Genomic DNA, 19398 nt, shown 5'->3' with positions numbered 1-19398 from the left:
TGGGCTCACTCCCTCGCCCAGTTCTGACTCGCCTGAGCTCAGTCAGAGATTCGCAGGATGCTGCATCTTTCCTGCTCCCCTCTTCTCATTTGCAGCCAGCACTGACAGACAGACACAAGACAGAGATACAGAAGAAACACAGATACACACACCCAACAGATACACACGCCCCGACGTTACTACCTGAGAATTCCAGGGGAGCCACCACATTTTTTTTTAATGTTCTATTGTATAAAATACTAGCAATTATAAGAATGATGATGAGGCATGGGGGGGGGGGGAGGCCGAGGCAAAGGGAATAAAAATGTAATATTAACGGGAGCATATGGCAAAATAAATGACAGTTCATGCCAGGATTCCCTTCTGGCTGCCTCCCCACCATGAGATCCTACCTGGTTTTGGGGGGGTGTGATTGCTTTTTTTTTTCCTTCCAGGGTGCGTTTCTCCGCTCTAGTAGGAAACACGCCTCGTTTCCTCCTTTAAATATATCCCGATCAGGAAGAGATAGCCTTGATCATGTTTGTTGGGGGAACACAAAGCCCAGACACCCCAGGAAGACTCCCATGCACAGCGGGCTAGAGCAGCAGCGGCAGAGGCGAACCGCGGCGGCGGCGGCGGTGGCAGCGGCAAATCCCTGTGTGCGGGAGGAGAGGAAATACACACGCGAGCGCGCGCGCACGCACACACACACAGTCAGTCACACACACACACAGTCACACAGGCACTCACACACACGCACGGAGGCACTCACACACACAACCACTAGCACTCGCACCCGCACCCGCACCCGCTACGAGCGGGGAAAGGGCAGCGGAGGCGGCAGCAGCAGCAACAGCAGCAGCTCGCGGAGGGAGAAGAAGTGCGAGCCACTCTCTCCTCCGGTGCCCTTGAAGTTGTGCCTCATTCTCTGCTGCTCAGCTCACCGGGAAAAGGAGACAGCGAGCAGCTGAGGGAAGCCGGCGGAGCCCCGGCGCCCGACTTCTCCCCGCCCCTACTATCGCCCTCCCTCCGCCTCATGCACACACCCCCCGCACAGCCTCTCCTCCTGTTGGTCGGAGGCAGAGAGTATGTGGAGTGCGCGGCCACTTGCGCGCCCTCCTGTCTTCCTCTCTCTTTCTGCCCTCGGGGCTGCCTCCTGTGCAGAATATTTTCCGATTTTTAGGCTTCCAGATCGAGGGAACAGCCGCTCTCTCTCTCGCAGTGCATCATGGCTGGATGCCAGCTTGATCATCAACAGCTAGACCCTCCTTACACTACTGATTACCCGCTACAAAGCTACTCCAACTTTTTTTTTTTTTTAATTTACCTCCTCCCTCTATCCAACCAACTGTACACCTTTGCCCCACAATCCTCTCCAGGTTGCCAGATTGCCTTCTCCACTCAGAATTCTGAAACAACGGACCTATTTTTCCTCCATACTCTTTGTTTCTCCTGTCTAAAAGAAATCGCAGGCACGCATCAGCCTTCACTGTAGTTACATGCATGCGAGGAGATATGGAGATGGGGCATGGATGCTGTCTGGCGCCCTCCCTTCTTTTCGCCACATGTGGGAGATGGATGCCCGCATCCTAGCGGATGCTGACACCGTCGATAAAGAGGGGGCATTCCTCTAGCCAAGAGCTCTGAGAGAATCTCCTGGTTGGTATTTCCCTGGGAGAGTGCAGCTCACCTGGGAATAAAGGCTGAGCCGCTGCCGCCTAGCAGGGAAAGGAAGGTAGCTTTTCAAATTAGGAGGCAAAAGCTGAAGGAAAGCTAAGTTTACCCACAGCCCTGTCGGGAGCCACTGATTGAAGCTGGCTATGAACCATGCACCTTGCCACGTTTATATAGTCCTATTAAGAAAAAAAACAAACTGCAATTCATGATAATTAACAAAAAAAGCAACGCGCCAGTTTTCTTGATACCTCATTAATTTTTACAACACCTTGACATTGTAATATAAAAGAACATGTATTATTTCCTGATTTCAATGGGGGGAGGAGGAATAAGGATATAGACAGAGGAACTCAGGAACCAGCAGCAAAAGTGGAGATGGAAAAGTTAAATTCCTTGACTCTTGGTGGAGTTCTCTACCTTTTTTTTTTTTTTTAACAGAATGGCTTAGAGAACTATGAAAGCATGAAATAGTAAACTACACTGGATCTCCCTTCTTCCTAGTTCAGTAGCCCAGGTGATTCAGTGAGGATATTGACATGCAGTGAAGGTAGTCTTTGTTTAAGGGGTAAAGCAGAAATGAAGAGTGTGTGTGTGTGTGTGTGTGTGTGTGTGTGTGTGTGTGTGTGTGAGAGAGAGAGAGAGAGAGAGACAGAGAGACAGAGAGACAGGGAGAGACAGAGACAGGGAGAGACAGAGAGAGACAGAGACACAGAGAGAGAGACAAAGACAGAGAGAGAGTTTGAGACAGACAGACGCAGAGACAGAGACAGACAGAGACTGAGAGAGGGAGGGAAACAGAGAGACAGAGAGAGAGAAACCATTTAAATAAACAAATACACACAAAGCATTACCCACTTATAGCCATCATCCAATAAATATTTCTACCACAAAAATCCCTGTCCCATGTAAGATTAGATTCAGGCTTCTAATGGAATTATAGATTCAAAAGAAGTTTCAGAGATTTTATGATCCATTCTCCCCTTTTAAAGTACAGAAAACTAGCTTCAACAGCTCAAGTGACTTGTCCACTTTGTCACAAACAGCTGGCAAGTGCAGATCTAATATTAGGAAAATTACTTCCATTTAGCTAGCATTTTAAGATTTGTCAAGTGCTTTACTCACAATAACCTTGTGGAATAGATTATACAAGTGGGACCATCCCCATTCTATAGAAAAAAATAGGAATCTAAGAAGTTGCCTGTCACTCTTTCCAAAGTCAAGTTTCTGGATTTCAAGTCCAGCAGTATTTCTAGTAAATCAGACTGTCTAGTGGGATTTCCTGACTCTGGGATGATCTATCATTGTATTACCTCTCCTGTAGTTGACCTCTCACCTCCTTTCTCCATTCCCAGGCTCTTTCCTTTATTTATAACACTCTTTTATGGAAGTGATCAAAATTATCTCAACAGATTAAAAAAAATAACTGTTTGTGCGCAGCTAGCTGGCACAGTGGATAAAGCACTGGCCCTGACTTCAGGAGGACCTGAGTTCAAATGTGGCCTCAGAACTTGACACTAGCTGTGTACCCTGGGCAAGTCACTTAACCTTCATTGCCTCGCGAAAAGAAAAAAGAAAAAAAAAAAAACCTGATCAGCCAGCTGTTAGTAATTCCATATCAGTCAATAAATGTTTTTTTGGTCAATTGGTTGCCTGAAAACAGACATGTAACCTATTTAAGAAGCTATTGGATCCCTTTGTGAATTTCTGGACCAAATCTATTTTTAATATTGTTGGTACTTATGCTAAGCCAAAAATATTCCCCTGCTCAACACATGGGAAATGTGAAAGGCAGACATCTTATTCACACCTTTTCTTAGGGCCCAGCCACAAAAACTTGGAGCATTCAGCTGCTTTTTAAATGCCTCCAAAGTGTGATTTGGTGAAAAGAGTAGTGGATTAAGAGTTGAAGGACCTTACACAGTACAGAAAAAAGTGCTGGGGTTCAAATCCTCATTCTTTGTTTTGTTTTTTGTTTTGTAGGGCAATGGGGGTTAAGTGACTTGCCCAGCGTCACACAGCTAGTAAGTGTCAAGTGTCTGAGGTCGGATTTGAATTCAGGTCCTCCTGAATCCAAGGCCAGTGCTTTATCCACTGTGCCACCTAGCTGCCCCAAATCCTTATTCTGACCCTCGCTGTGTGACCCCAGGTAAGTCTCTTGATTTCTCATTGCCTATCATCTGTCTCATCTTTAAATTGAAGATATTGGAGTAGATGACTTCTTAGGTACGTTCTAGCTCCTGTATCCTATGACTCCAAGATGTGAGTCTAGCTTCTAGTTTGTGATATTATTTCTTGTAGTTTCACCTTCCTCATATGTAAAGTTGTGCTATTTGTACTACTTACATTCCTGCAATTTTAGAAACACCCAATTCTATAATGTAGATAAAATGTTTTGTATAGCTCATAAAGCATTATCTAAATGCAAAGCATTATTATTATTATTATTATTTTAAATAAGAAATTTCTGAATTACATAGTTTAGGGGAAATATCATTGTAAATAATCTTGTAGAAAGGGTGAGATCCATTGACAACATAAATTGTTGATAATATGGAATTGTTGTTGAAATTTGAAATGTGTTAGGTGTTGTGCACATAACTTTGACATTGAGTCCCAGGTTTTTAGGTACTTGTATTCTACTTATTGGGCAAATATGTGGCACAGTAGATAGAGTGCCTGGCCGAGAGTGAGGAAGACTCATCTTCATGAGTTCAAATCTTCTGTGTGACCCTGGGCAAATCACTTAACCCTGTTTGGCTCAGTTTCATCATCTGTAAAATGAAGTGGAGAATGAAATGACAACCTACTGCACTATCTTTGCCAAGAAAAGCCCAAAGAGGGTCGTGAAGAGTTAGATATGATTGAAAGGAATGAACAACCACGACATTTCTCGTGAGTAAAATGAGAAGGTAGAACTTGAGAGAAGGATCTCAGCTTTGAGTCTATGATCCTAAGATCTCTATAACTGCTAAGACCCTTGCTACCTAAATACCTTTTTTCATATCCTTCTATTTAACAATAATTCTCTCTATAGACTGTATATATTTGTATGTGTACATGCGGTCTCTGCTCATGTAATGAAAGCCTTCTGAGAATAGAGATTATTCCATTTGTTTTTGGTTTTGTATCTCTATAACCTGGCACAGTGCCTGACACATAGTAGCAATTTAATAAATGTTTGTTGATTGAATGATTACATACTGATTCAAAGTGCATTTGTTTTTGTTTTTTTACTATGTTATTAACTCCTCTTTCAACTCTGATTCCTAAGTCACTATTTAGCCCTTATTACCTAGTTCCTAAAGGCATATAAAGACCTCAAACTTTTAAAAAATATCCCCCCCAAAGCACAATCTACAGCCCTCACCCTAAATATGGTAACCATTTTCAATTATAATATTCAACTCTGCCTCCACAGGGCAAGATCATAGGATGAAGATAATACTTACAAGGGAGGAGTTTTCAGGGCATATTTTTAAAAGTGCAACAATGTCACTATAATCAATATTCTATTAAAATGGATACCTTTACAAAAATATTCTATATAGTACAACTGTTACCATAGTCTAATAACTAGTGATACATACTTTATTCATCTGATTACAAAGAAGTCTCTACAGTGAATTGTAACGATTGGAATAACGCCACCTGCTGGATACTTACTGTAGAAGAGTTCTGCCCATGAAGGGAAGGTCTTTGAGGGCAAGACCAGGAGTCAGGAAGTGACGCGGACTAGTGGGAGGAGGAAGGAAGAGACGGGCGCTCGGTCTCACTCTCTTTCCTCTGGACTCTGGCGGAGAAGGGAGCTAGAAATGTGCTCTCCCTTTAATAGATAGGAATCTAGGCCTTTCTTTTACTGTTCCGTCAAGGAAACATTTTGTTTCTTGAGGAACAACAGGGGGGACTGTAACGATTGGAATAACGCCACCTGCTGGATACTTACTGTAGAAGAGTTCTGCCCATGAAGGGAAGGTCTTTGAGGGCAAGACCAGGAGTCAGAAAGTGACGCGGACTAGTGGGAGGAGGAAGGAAGAGACGGGCGCTCGGTCTCACTCTCTTTCCTCTGGACTCTGGCGGAGAAGGGAGCTAGAAATGTGCTCTCCCTTTAATAGATAGGAATCTAGGCCTTTCTCTCTCTCTTTACCAAATTCTTATTCTCCTTAATAAATGCTTAAAAGTCTAACTCTTGCTAAAGCTTATAATTTATTGGCGACCACTCATTAGATATTTTAGACAGTTTAGCTAGAATTTTAGCCTTAACAGAATGATAACTCAGTAAAGAAATACAGGAAGTGCTTTCTTCTCTCAGAGAAGATTTTTACTCTCTAGGAAAAACAATCAAAGAAACAAACAAATGACTCTGAGCTATTTGTTTTCTCTTTGGGACAACACGCTGGGCTCTTAATAGTTCTTTTGCTTAGCTATAAGGTAATAATGCCAATTTCAACTCCATAGCCCCATCCCTATCTAAAACATTTCAATAACCACTGCACGCTGCAAATCCTCCCTCTGAGGAGTGTGGGTGGTAGCAAGGAGTCCTATCTAAGCTCCCAAGTAATCCATGGAAGCCAAAAATAAAACAGTGGGCTAAAATACATAATTTGGAGGATGAAAGAGTGGGGGTAAAGGTACAACATCTTTTACTCTGTATTATCCCATCATTTTCCTTTTTTCTTCTCTTCTTTTCATCTGTTTTCTTCCTTTTTTAATCTCACAATTTTACTACAGAAAGGGGCTAGGAACAAGTTCAATGTCAAATTAAGCTCCCAGAGAGTGAGAATGAAATGATGAGTAATTGCCTCATTATAACCAAGTTCTGCTACAGCAAAGAAAGTAGCTTTCCTGAAGGGTTGGTTTTAGAAGATGGTTCTTCCCTTTTTAAATAGATTTTTTCCAAAGAAGCTACACAAAACTTTATTATCAATGGATCATGGATTTATCAACAAAATGGAACCCAACATAAAATTCATTCAATAAACAATAAATAAATATATAATGCCCAAAGTACTGTGTGAAGGATACAAGAACAACCAGCCCAGCTCTCCCTCATGCTACAAAAGTAATAGTCCCTGCCCTCAGGGGTTTACATTCTACTAAAACAGAGGGAAATCCCCCTAAATATATGAGTTACTGCAGAGAATCAGCAAAAGTTCATGAGAGCATACACTTCAGCCTTTTCAACAAATCTTTCCACTAAGACTTTGATATATGGTTTTCTCATTATTCCTGCAACTGGGCCCATTGGAATCATTTGAGAGGCTCAATTGTTTTGATAGACTCAACACTTCAATGTTAGGAGCCCTTGAAGGAGGCTTAATCAAAAATACCTACGGAAAAGAGTTTGTACATACGAGTATGTTAATAGATGCCTCTTGATATTGGTGTTTCTATCAGAACTGGATGATCCTGAAAATAGCAGGAATCTATGAACTAGCCACTTAGAACACAGTAGCTCTGTGTAGTAGTGGTTAGCAGTGGCCCTGTAGTCAGGACGATACAAATTCAAATCATCTCTCACATGTTTTCTAGTTTTATGAACTTGGACTCTTAAGACACTTAAACCACCAGTACCTCAATGTCCCTGTCAGTTAAATTATGGAATTGGACATGATGGTTTCTAAGGTCACTACCAGTTATAAGTACTGAGTCCTTGTGAATTTAGGTACCCTCAAAAAATCATTCAAGACCGTGTATGGTGAACTTTGAAATTAAAGCTTTAAAAAGAAATTTCACAGGAAAAAAAAAATCTTAGTTCCTTTTATCTTTGCTTTGAAATTTTTAGAACTATGCAGCAAAGGGATGATCATATCTTTTATTTGGGTGGGGGTAGTATTTTATTTTCCAATTACATGTAAAGATTGTTTTCAAGATTAATTTTTGTGAGATTTTGAGTTCCAAATTTTTCTCACTCCCTCCCCTCCCCACCTCCCCAAGATGACAAGCAATCAGATATATGTGTGTGTATATATATGTGTGTGTGTGTATACATATGTATGTGTATACATGTGTGTATATACATACAATCATGTTATACATATTTCCATATCAGTCATGTTATAAAAGAAGAGATGATAATATCTTTTAATCTTGGAGTATATTCTGCTTTTAAAATACTCTAATATTTTTCACATTCTACCTCTTACTCAGAACATTTGAAGTAGTTAGCTTCATCCCCACCCCCCCCACCCCACACTTACCAAGTTATACTCCTTAGAGTGATTGAGATTTACAACGGCTCAACAACTTGTAGTGATAGAGCTAACTGGAGGCTCTCAACACCTCAGTGCTCATGTGACTTGCTCAGACTCAAACAACCTGTATATGCCAAAGGTGGGACTTGAAACCAAGTCCTCTTCACTCTGAAGTCAATTCTCTATCATTTCGACCATACTGTAACCCACCCTCAGTTTACATATTGGCCAGGGGAACATAAATGGTTTGCTCAAAACGATACAGCTTGTTGGTAGTAAAGGTAGGAGTGAAACACTGGAAATGTGACCAAACCTAGTGTTTTTTCTATGCATCTGTCTTAAAAATTTGTTTTAGGGGACTTAGAAGTATTTGCCAACATTGTAAAGCTTTTTTAGTTGTTCTATTGAAAATCAAGTGGTCTAATTCCTTTAGTAAAGAAACCTATTTGAACATATCATTAGCCAATTGCATTTGTCTTTCCTTAAGGGCAGTTTCTCATTGGTTGTTCCTGATTAGCTGACTCAGGATGGATGGTATAGTCTTAGAGGTTAGCCTAAAAAAGACATGGAGGACCTGTGCTTAGTTTAACTGGAAAGATTTGGTATTTGCCCTTTAATACTTTCATTTCTATACAAGTGAGATGTAGTTTATGGGCTGGGATAATAAGAATGCCCTCACTATTGATGTGGTTCCTTATTATGTATTTTGTTTTGTTGATTTATCTCATGGCTTTCATAAATCAGGACAATTCCTCTGACTATATAGAGAATAAGTATTGTTTATAGGCAAAATGAAAGACAATGCCTAAACAAATATGAACTAGTTGAGAACAGTCACATTCTTATGTTAAAGTAACGTTGGCATTCTTTTGATCTCCAGTGCGAAACTACATGTCATATACTTGTACACTTCCCTTCAAGAGCTATTTCTTTCTCATCCCAAATTGGATCCCCTGGGAGAATAACTGTTACCTCAGTTTCATAGGAAGTCTGTGGGTCCTTACTCCTAAAACTATAACTCAAACTTCCAAAAGATGTGCTAAGTTTGAAAAGTCAAAAGGTAAACAATATGAACTCAAAGCAAATGGATTTACTAAAATGGCAACAACAGTTGCTATAATACATTCTACTCATAGATTTGTGGAGTACTCTACCACAAGCACAGCAATGCAAGAATGGCCAAAAACTTAGAGTATCCTATTGGAGAGAACATATTTGGTAAAGCAATGCATTCCTCCAGATACCTCTAGTACCACAGGGCTCCAATATCCTTTCCTTTTTCATGATGTCTTTATACTGCTCTTTTCCTGGGTTTTAGTAGCTTAAAACTTCATTAAGACTTTTGAAATATTCTGTGTGTTTTTTTAATCAAGAAAATAAGAAAATTGTCAATGATAGTACTGTAAGGTTTGCAGAATCCTCTGTAAATATTATCTCATTTTATCCACAAAACTATCCCTGGGGGTAGATGCTACTCTTATCCAAGATAGATCCTACTATTATTCCCATTTTACTGATGAAGAAAGGGAAGCAGAAAGAGGGTAAGTGACTTACCCAAGTTCACACACTTAGAAAATATCTGAGGTCACATTTGAACTCAGATCATCCTGACTCCACTTCCAGAATTATATCCCAAAGATGCGTCCACAAAGACAAACAGTTCCATGACAACATAAAATGTTAAGAAACCCATGTCTACATCATCTCAATTGAAATTCAGGTAAATTTTATAGGCCTGCCTTTTAATGTTATTTTAAAAAATTCTCTTACAGAAAATGATATAGAACTGGGTTTTCTGTCTGCTGTTGTCCTTGATAAAAGTGACCTGTTACTGTTAGAATTGCATTGTGAATTTCTAAAATTTGCCTTTATACATCTAAAAACTTGACATGTAGCTGGGGATTTTTTGCAAAGCACTTTTCTTCCAGAAACAGCAGCTCTCCTGATCTTCATGTCTTCTGTGTTTGAACTGACCTGGCCTATTCCCAAATGGGGCAGAGTTTACCTAAGAAATTGTGGAATTTTAAAACAAGCTACACCCCAAACACACATACACAATGCCTTAAAAAATTTTTAATTCATTCAAAACCTGACCCAACCCAGAAATTTTGAACCTCATAACAATCTTTAATAAGATAATTTTTCTCTTTTGACCCTTTTAACATATGAATTCAGGAGAAATTTGTATGACTGTAGGTGCTTTTTTATCTTTTGGATAAAGCATGCAGGAATAAAGTCTCTTCCTCTGATTTTTAATCTGGCTTTCTGACATCTCCTGAAAGGAACTTTTTTTAACTGATATATGAACTAACCACCACATATTAATTAATGACAGATATTCATCTTTGAAAAGCTTAATCCTGATTTAACATTAACAGGGGTTTCCATTGTTAGATATTTGTAGTGTCTCCCAGTACAGCGCAGATATTTGAGATTATTATTAATTTGTTTAATGGGAAATGATGTCCATGTTCTTCAAATTGACATGAACACTTAAAAAAAATAAAGATAAAAGCCTCTCTACAGATTAACTGAGGTGATTTTTAAATTAATTTTCAACCACTTCTTCTGCTTCATTTTCTTGGATAAGGCAAATACAACATATTGTAAATTTTGTACATATACACAGAGTGTCTTTTTTCTTCTGTAAATCTTAATAGCATTTCCTCCAGATTCACACTGGGGTAGCTTCGCGTTAATTTTTCTATTGCAAATATAGCCTTTCAGGCCTTGTGGATTTATTCATTCACTAACATGCTCAACAAATTTGTAGTAATGCCTACGATTCCTATTATCAAATGAGATAATAGCTGTAAAGTGCTTAGTGCAGGTCTCACACATAGTAGCCACTATGTAAAAGCTTATTTTCTACCAACACCTAACTAAGCAAGAGAAGTCCCACACACAAATGATATGGTCCTTGTCCTCAAAGAGCCTATAGTCTAATGGGGAAGGAAGGGGTAGAGATGAATTCATTCTCTATAAAACAATAGATAATAGAATTTTTAAAATCTCAATCAACAATTAAGAAGTGTACTGGAAATTGAGGTGATGCCCATCAATTAGGGGAATGGCTAACGTGTTGTGGCATGTGATTTTGCTGGAGTACTACTGTGCAGTAAGAATGATGAATAGGTTGAGTTAAGAAAAAAACATGGAAAGAAAGGCTTACATGATAATGAAGAGTCAAATGAATAGGGATAGGAGAATGTTGTATACAGCTGATAGCAATGTTATTTGTCCTTTGTTCTGGAAAAAAGGACTAATACATTGGGAGTCAATATCATCACTTGTAGTGAATTGGATTTAAGTGAGGGAGGGCTATGCATAGTCTCCAGCCTCATTCTCTCCTCCAGAGCCATCTGGGTCAAGTGGCAAGATATACATCAAGATGACTGGAGATGGCCTCACATAGCTGATAGCAATACTGTTTGAAAAATAAACAACTACATTATTCTGAGTGTCATAAACATTCAAATCAAATACAAAGGAGCTATGAGGGAAGATGCTATCCAACTCCAGAGAAAGAATCAATACATAGGAGAATGCATAGTATGGTTTTATGCACACACACACACACATACACATACACGTATATATACACAATACATATACATATATATGTATGTTACCAAGTGACAGATTTTAATATATGTTTATCTATATATACACACATATTTTCTGTCTTTCCATCTATCATCTATCTATCTATCATCTATCTGTCTATCTATCTATCTGTATCAGATAGGGGCCCTCTCTAGTGTGGGGTGGGGAAGGAGGGAAAGAGACATTTTAGAACTTAAAATGTGACATAAACAAACAAATAAATAAATGAAATTTAGTTTTTAAAAAGTATTCATAAGCATATATTAAACACTCAGTTATATTGCTGATCTGAGGATCAGTGAAGGACTCCAAGCATGAGTGGAGAATCTTGAAATCTTTACATATCTGAATCCCCATTAAATTCTTTCACCTTTCATCCTGGAAATTATATGAAGGCCTATAGAAATGAGGGTAAAGGTATGTGGTAGAATCTATACAAAGCAAGATTAGATTTTCCATATGAAAAGATTACATGCATTTATCTTATATGGTCTATTAGTAACTACTGGGGGCTGGGGTAATGGTGTTAGAAAAGGAATGTATTCAGTAGAGGCAAAGATTCCACTTTTCATATCCCACAGATTTTCTATTGAAGCAATTCCTTTCCTATATCTCTCTTTCCAGGCACCATCCATATTCACATGTTTAAATAGAAATATTTTATAAAGGTGGAAGAAAGTGGAGAGAACTAATACCTGTCTAATAAATGTTGTTGTTTGAGGCTTTTGCCAGGCTGTTTGTTTTATTAGACATAAGTATTCCCATGGTATAGCTGAGTCCAGCAATATTATAACTGAAGTCTATAATATGAATCTTAACTGTAACCATGGACACATTTATAAAGGAGGGCCTGGCATTTCTGCCTCACAGAATTTCAAAAGCTCAGAATTGGAAGAGATATTAGAATCAAAATATACCTGACTAAAAACCCTTCAACAAAAGCACTGAGAAGTCAAACAAGCTTTTTATGAAGGCAGTTATTAAGCAGGAATCCATTATCTTCTGAAGCATCCCATTCCAGTACTAGCAAGCTCTAACTGGGTAAGAGTCCTTTCCTTACATTAAACCAAAATCTTCTCTGTAATTTCTAGTCAGTCTTCCAAGTTCTGCCTTCTGAGGCAGAGAAAATTAAATCCAATCACTCTTCCAAATGACAGTCTTTTAAATACTTAAAGACAGTTAGCCTGTCCTTCATAAGACTTTTCTTCTTCAAAGTGCGCATCCCCTTTTCTTCAACTCTTTATGGCCTGATTTTGAAGTCTATTCTAACTACCCTCCTCATGTTTTTTTGTAGATGGATCACACAAAACAATATGTTTTTTTAAAAAATATATAAGTTGTTGAAACTTTTCATTTTGATAGATTATTTTTCAGGCAGTGTTATCTTCAGGCAAGGAAAGAATGTTCATAAAGGTAAAGATTGCCAGCAGTAATTCTGGATCATAGTCATACTTATGAAATGCTATTTCAAAGCACACAGAATTTCCCCATCTATTTTCACCTGATCTGCTCATTTAAAAAGTTAAAATGATATAATGGAGCATTATTGTGGTATAAGAAATTATGGAAGTGAGGAATACAGAGAATCATGAAAAGATTTAGATGAACTGATCCAGACTAAGTAAACAAAGCCAAGAAAATAATGTATAAAGTTACTACAACAATGCAAATGGAAAGAATCATCCCCAGAAAAAAAATCAAAAATGAATGTTGCAAAATACCAAGATTAAGCATGACTTGAATGAAGAGATATGAGAGGCCATCCCCAACCCACCCTTTTGTGGAGGTGGGATGACCATAAGCTTTGCACATTGTTTCAGACCTTTGCAATGCATTGATCAGTTATAGTAATGTTTATACTATCTGTAAAAGGGATTGATCTCTGGGAAATGGAACGAGAAGGATGTTGGGGAAAACTAAGATGTTGTAAAAATAATATATGTCAATTAAAAAAATAAAGAGAATATAAGCCCTTTGATTGCAGGGCAATCTTTCTTTTTTGTATTCATTTTTATCTTCAACATTAAGCACAGTTTCTGATAGATTATAAGCACTTTATAAATACTTGTTGACTGCTAGCCTTCATATTAAAAACTTATTTTTGGTCCTATAGAAATTAAGGTTTGTTTTTTTTTTCTAAAAAAATTTCAATATACCATTCTCTCAATCTGCAATGCCATGTTTTGAGTATCAAGTATGCCCCAGGTATTCTGTTAGGTGATGTCTTTATTAAAATAATCATAAAAACATGATCTCTGCCTCAATAAGCTTAAAGTCTAATTGGTGAGACACAAAAATAGGCATGTAAGCTAAGTAAATCAATTTAGGAGATTTCTGGGGGCAGAGCCAAGATGGTGGAGGAAATAAATTAAATGCACAGAGCTCCTGACACAATTACCCCCAAAACAGTAATAAAACAACCCCTGTAGCAGCAAAACACACAAAAAGATGGGCTGAGATTATTTCCCAGCCAAAGACAGCACAGAGGGGACTGTGTTGGGCTATAAGAAGAGTCCAACCCTGCAATCAACAACATAGACCCCAGGCAGATTGTACCAGGAGAACTTACCCCCAAGCCTACTAATCAGCTGCAGTACTGGTTTCTTCTGGAAGTGAGCTTGTGGTTAGGTGAGAGGGTTGAATGGCTGGTGTTGGGGGGAATACAAGGGTGTCTGCAGGACCTAAGGAGGAATTTGGCTATCCCACCCCATCAGGGAAGCAGGAAGAATTCTTGAGCTGTAGGAGGCCCAGATGAGGGAGGGGAACAGGCTCGTCAGAAGCTAAGAATTACTACAGCACACAAAGTTCTGCTGGCTGGTTAATTAGCAAGTTGGCTTGAGGTTATCTTCAGACCAGACAACAGGCCAGGTGAGAGAAAAACCTAGCCTCCCTCAAACTGAAATACCTGGGACACTCTGAAGCTTGGAACAGTGTAGCTTGGAAGCAGGGCCCCACTGTAAGAGGGAGTTAAAAGTCAGGTAAAAGATAGCAAGATAGGCAAGCAAAGAAAGTTGAGAACTACTGAAAGTTTCTTTAGTGACAAGGAAGATCAAGGTACACCCTCAGAAGAGGATAAAAACTTCAGGGCCCCTATATCCAAAGATTCCACAAAAATATGAATTGGTCTCAGGCCATGAAAGTGTTCAAAAGAGACTTGGAAGAGAAAGTAGGAGAGATAGAAGGAAGATTTAGAGAAGTAGAGGAAAGAGAAATGAGAGCAATGCAGGAGAGTCATGAGAAAAAAATTCAACAGCTTGAAAAGCCAAATGGAAAAGGAGATACAAAAGCTCTCTGAAGAAAATAATTGTATAAGAATTAGTATTGAATAAATGCAAGCTAGTGACTTTATAAGAAACCAAAACACAGTAAATCAAATCCAAATGAATAAAAAAAAATAAAGGGCAACATGAAATATCTCCTTGGTAAAACAGCTGACCTGGAAAATAGATACAGGAGAGATAACTTGAAAATCTGTGGAATATCTGAAAACCATGACCAAAATAAGAGCTTAGAAACCATCCTCCAAGAGATTGTCAGGGAAAATTTCCTTGATATTCTGGAAGCAGAAGGGAAAATAGAAATGGAAGGAATTCAAAAATCACCTCCTGAAAGAGATCCCAAAAAGGAAAACCTCCAGCAATATTATAGCCAAATTCTGGAGCTCCCAGGTCAAGGAGGAAATATTGCAAGAAGCCAGAAAAAAGGAATTCAGATACTGTGGAGCTACTATAAGGATAAAACATGACCTAGCAGCATCTACGTTAAAGGACAAGAGAGTATGGAATATGATATTCCAGAGGGCAAAGGAACTGGGACTACAGTCAACAATCACATACCCAGCAAAACAGTATAATCTTTCAAAGGAAAATATGGGACTTCTTTGAAAAAGAGGACTTTCAGGCATTCATGATAAGAAGACCCGAACAGAATAGAAAAATTGACTTTCAAATACAAGATCCTAGAGAAGGATAAAAAGGTAAACAGGAAAAAGAAATCATTAGGGACATTAAAAGATTAAACTGGGGGCAGCTAGGTGGTGCAGTGGATAGAGCACTGGTCCTGGAGTCAGGAGTACCTGAGTTCAAATCTCTCCTCAGACACTTAACACTTACTAACTGTGTGACCCTGGGCAAGTCACTTAACCCCAATTGCCTCACTTTAAAAAAAAAAAAAAGATTAAACTGTTTATATTTCTACATGGGAAGATAATACTTTGAACTCGTAAGAACTTTCTCAGTCCTAGGGTAGCTGAAAGGAATACACCTAGACACAAGACACAGATCTGAACTGAATAAGAAGGGATGATATCTGTAAAGCATTTATTTTTTGTTTATCCTCAGTTTTTTTTGTTTTTTTTGGGGGGGGGGGGCAGGAAGGGTGGCATGGCTTATGTCTAGGGCCAGATTTGGGCTTGGGGCCTCCTGAGTCCAGGGCTGGTGCTTTGTTCACTGTGTCACCTAGCTAACTCATGATGACATCTTTAAAATAGGGTTGAGGGGTAGGAGGAATGCACTGGGGAAGAGCGAAGGGGAGAGGTGGACTGGGAAGAGGTAGCTCATGTGAAGGAAACAAGAAAAAGCTTAAGGAGGGGAGAGGAAGAAGGGGAAGGAGTGGGGGAGTGAGTGAACCTTACTATGATCAGAACTGGCTCAAAGAGGGAATAACATACATACTCAAGTGGGTATATTAATACATTTTGCCATGAGGAAAAGTGGGAGGGGAAGGAGATAAGGGTGGGGAGAAGAGGAGAAGGAAGGGCAGATTGGGGGAGAGAGTAGTAAAAAGCAAAACAATTTCAAGGAAGGGGAAGATGTTCTGCATAACTGCACATGTATGACTTATATTGAATTAATTGATTTCTTAGGGAGGTTTGAGGAGGGAGGGAGGGAGAAAAATTTAGAATACAGAATTAGCTCAAAGACCTTAATGTCATTAGAGTTGGCTCAAGGAGGGAATAACATTCACGCCCAATTGGGAGGAGTAACCCTACAGGAAAGTAAGAGGGGAAGAGGATAAGGAGGGAAGGGTGAAACAAAGGAGGGCAGATTAGGGGAGGGGAAGTCAGAAGCAAAACACTTTTGAGGAGGAATAGGGTAAAAGAAGATAGAAAACAGAGTAAATATCATGAGAAGGGAATAGGATGGAGGGAAAGAGTTATGATGATTGATTATAATGGCAAAACATATGGTATCTACTTTGCTGGGCTATTGTGAAGAAAATTCTTTATCAAGTTTAAGGTACTATATAAAAGTTATGATGTACAGGATGCTATCAGAAAAACCTGGAAAGACCTGCATGAGCTGAAGCAGAGTGAAATGTATTATATACAAAATAACAGCAATAGTGTAAGATGATCTGCTGGGAAGCACATGGTTATTTTCAGCAATGCAATGTTCCAATATAACTCTGAAGGACTTATGAAAAGTGTAATCCCTCTAAACAGAAAGAACTGATGGTATCTGAAAACAGATTGAAGAATTTTTGACAGTTCCTTAATCTGAAGTTTTATTTTTATTTGTTTTCTCTCTAGCTAATATGGAAATGTTTCCCATGACTTCTCATGTCTAACTTATATTGAATTGCTTGAGTTCTTGGGGGTGGGGTGTAGGAAGGGAGGGAGGAAGAGAAGTTGGACCACAAAGTTTTAAAAAACTGACATCAAAATTTGTTTTTACGTGTAATTTGGAAAATAAAATTCTAAACAAACAAAAATTTTAAAAAATCAATTTAATGCAATTCAGCAAACATTTAGTAAGCATCTACTATGCACAGGGCAGTATCATTACAAAGATTAAAAAGAAATCTGTGCTGAAAGTGTTTATATTTTACTGAAGGGAATAAAATATAAGCATGGAGGGAAATAAGAAAATAAATAAGAAACAATTGTAAAGTTTTGTTTTTTTTTTCCCCTGGGCTGGGGAAAGTGAGTACTAACAAATATAGTTTTTTCCTTTCTTTGTATTCCCAGCACTTAGTACAGGATTCACTTGCAGTAGATGCTTTTTTTAATAGGATTTTAACTTTTTCCAGTTATGTGTAAAGGCTGGGGGTTTTGGGGTGGTGGGGCAATGAGGGTTAAGTGATTTGCCCAGGGTCACACATCTAACAAGTGTCAAGTGTCTGAGGCCAAATTTGAACTCAGGTCCTCCTGAATCCAGGGCCAGTGCTTTATCAACTGTTTCTCCTAGCTGCCCCTAAAGACAATTTTTAAGATTAAAAGTTTGAGTTCCAAATTTTTCTCCTCCCCTATCCCTTCCTAAAATGGTAGGCAATTTGATATATGTTATATATGTTCCATTATGTAAGACAAATATTTCCATATTAGTTATGTTGTAAAAGAAGCAATAGAATAAACGGGAAAACCCCTCAAAAATAAAGAAATAAAATAATATGTTTTGATCTGCATTCAGTGCCCATCAGTTCTTTCTTTGAATGTGGATAGTATTTTCTAATGAAAGTCATTGGTGATTGTCTTGGATCATTATATTGTTGAAAAGAGCTAAGTCATTCATAGTTGATCAAAACACAATGTTGCCATTAATATGTACAGTGTCCTCCTGCTTCTGCTCATTTCTCTTTCCATCAATTCATATGTCTTTGCATGTTTTTCTGAAATCTACTAGTTCATCCTTTCTTATTAAACAATAGTATTCCATTATATTCACATACCATAGCTTTTTCAGCCATTCCATAACTGAACCTAGTAGACTCCTAATAAATGTTTATTAACTGCCTGACTGACAACTGGAGAATTCAGCAATAACATTTGGTATAAAATAGCACTTGAGGGGGCAGCTAGGTCATGCAGTGGATAAAGCACTGGCCCTGGATTCAAGAAGACCTGAGTTCAAATCTGACCTCAGACACTTGACACTTACTAGCTGTGTGACCCTGGCCAAGTCACTTAACCATCATCGCCCCACAAAAAGAAAGAAAGAAAGAAAGAAAGAAAGAAAGAAGAAAGAAAGAAGAAAGAAAGAAGAAGAAGGAAGGAAGGAAGGAAGGAAGGAAGGAAGGAAGGAAGGAAGGAAGGAAGGAAGGAAGGAAGGAAGGAAGGAAGGAAGGAAGGAAGGAAGGAAAGAAAGAAAGAAAGAAAGAAAGAAAGAAAGAAAGAAAGAAAGAAAGAAAGAAAGAAAGAAAGAAAGAAAGAAAGAAAGAAGGAAGGAAGGAAGGAAGGAAGGAAGGAAGGAAGGAAGGAAGGAAGGAAGGAAGGAAGGAAGGAAGGAAGGAAGGAAGGAAGGAAGGAAGGAAGAAGAAAGAAGGGAAGAAAGAAAAGATAGCACTTGAATTGAGCCTCCTCAAAGAGAGCATCAGCAGAATACAACAGAAGAGTTATTGTGAGTTATATTTCTTCTTCCATGTAGCAAAGGGCAATCATATATGATTGACCAGAGGCTCAACTGAGGCAATCAAGTATGTGAAAATTTAATGTAACAGCCATCACAGGGCTAAGTGCCAAATGAATGGTAGAAAAAATAAACACTTAAGTATTCATGATGGAAAGAGATCTCTGTGGACTTAACTAGATTATGAAGGCTCTCTGTGTTAGATTGTTTTGTTTCCCCTTTTAGGCTGTGATCTCTTTAAAGGTAGGCATCATGTCTTACATTTCTAAATCTAGAGGTGCTCAATAAATTCTTGCTTGCTAAGTTGTAATCAATTGAATAATTTCTATTTTTTTTCTTTAGGAGATCATCAATCTATTTACTTGGTAGGTTTTATTTCAAAAGACCATATGTGACATATATTTAACCATATATGCTATGCTAGACATGGTTATACTGTACCATAAATTCATTTGGAAATTATTTCAGATAGCCCTGAAACTTGAATTAGAGATAGAAAAGCAAAGTACATAGGCAGAGGAACTCAGTAAGGGCTAAAAAGAAAGATGAAATAATTGGACTATAAAGTGGCATATAGTACATAACATAATGGCATATAG

The 19398-nt window shown here is 38.5% G+C and overlaps 1 protein-coding gene across 7 annotated transcripts in view; it reads right to left on the bottom strand.

The window, feature by feature from the left end:
- Positions 1 to 19398, bottom strand: part of SLC8A1 (solute carrier family 8 member A1) — a 519883-nt gene that overhangs the window by 432664 nt on the left and 67821 nt on the right. Inside the window, exon 1 of one of the 7 annotated variants that reach the window (XM_043983115.1) lies at positions 393 to 876. The exons of 2 other annotated variants lie outside the window; for them this stretch is intronic. The gene's annotated coding sequence lies outside the window, so the exon portion shown is untranslated. Of the gene's footprint in view, positions 1 to 392; positions 877 to 19398 lie in introns of those variants that run through there. 4 more of the 7 variants (XM_043983117.1, XM_043983114.1, XM_043983116.1 and 1 more) reach the window with 4 other exon arrangements.

Source organism: Dromiciops gliroides, chromosome 2 (assembly GCF_019393635.1).
Source record: "Dromiciops gliroides isolate mDroGli1 chromosome 2, mDroGli1.pri, whole genome shotgun sequence".
NCBI lineage: Eukaryota > Metazoa > Chordata > Mammalia > Microbiotheria > Microbiotheriidae > Dromiciops > Dromiciops gliroides.
The sequence above is the reverse complement of the archived record's forward strand: the minus strand, read 5'-3'. Positions and strand labels throughout refer to the sequence as shown.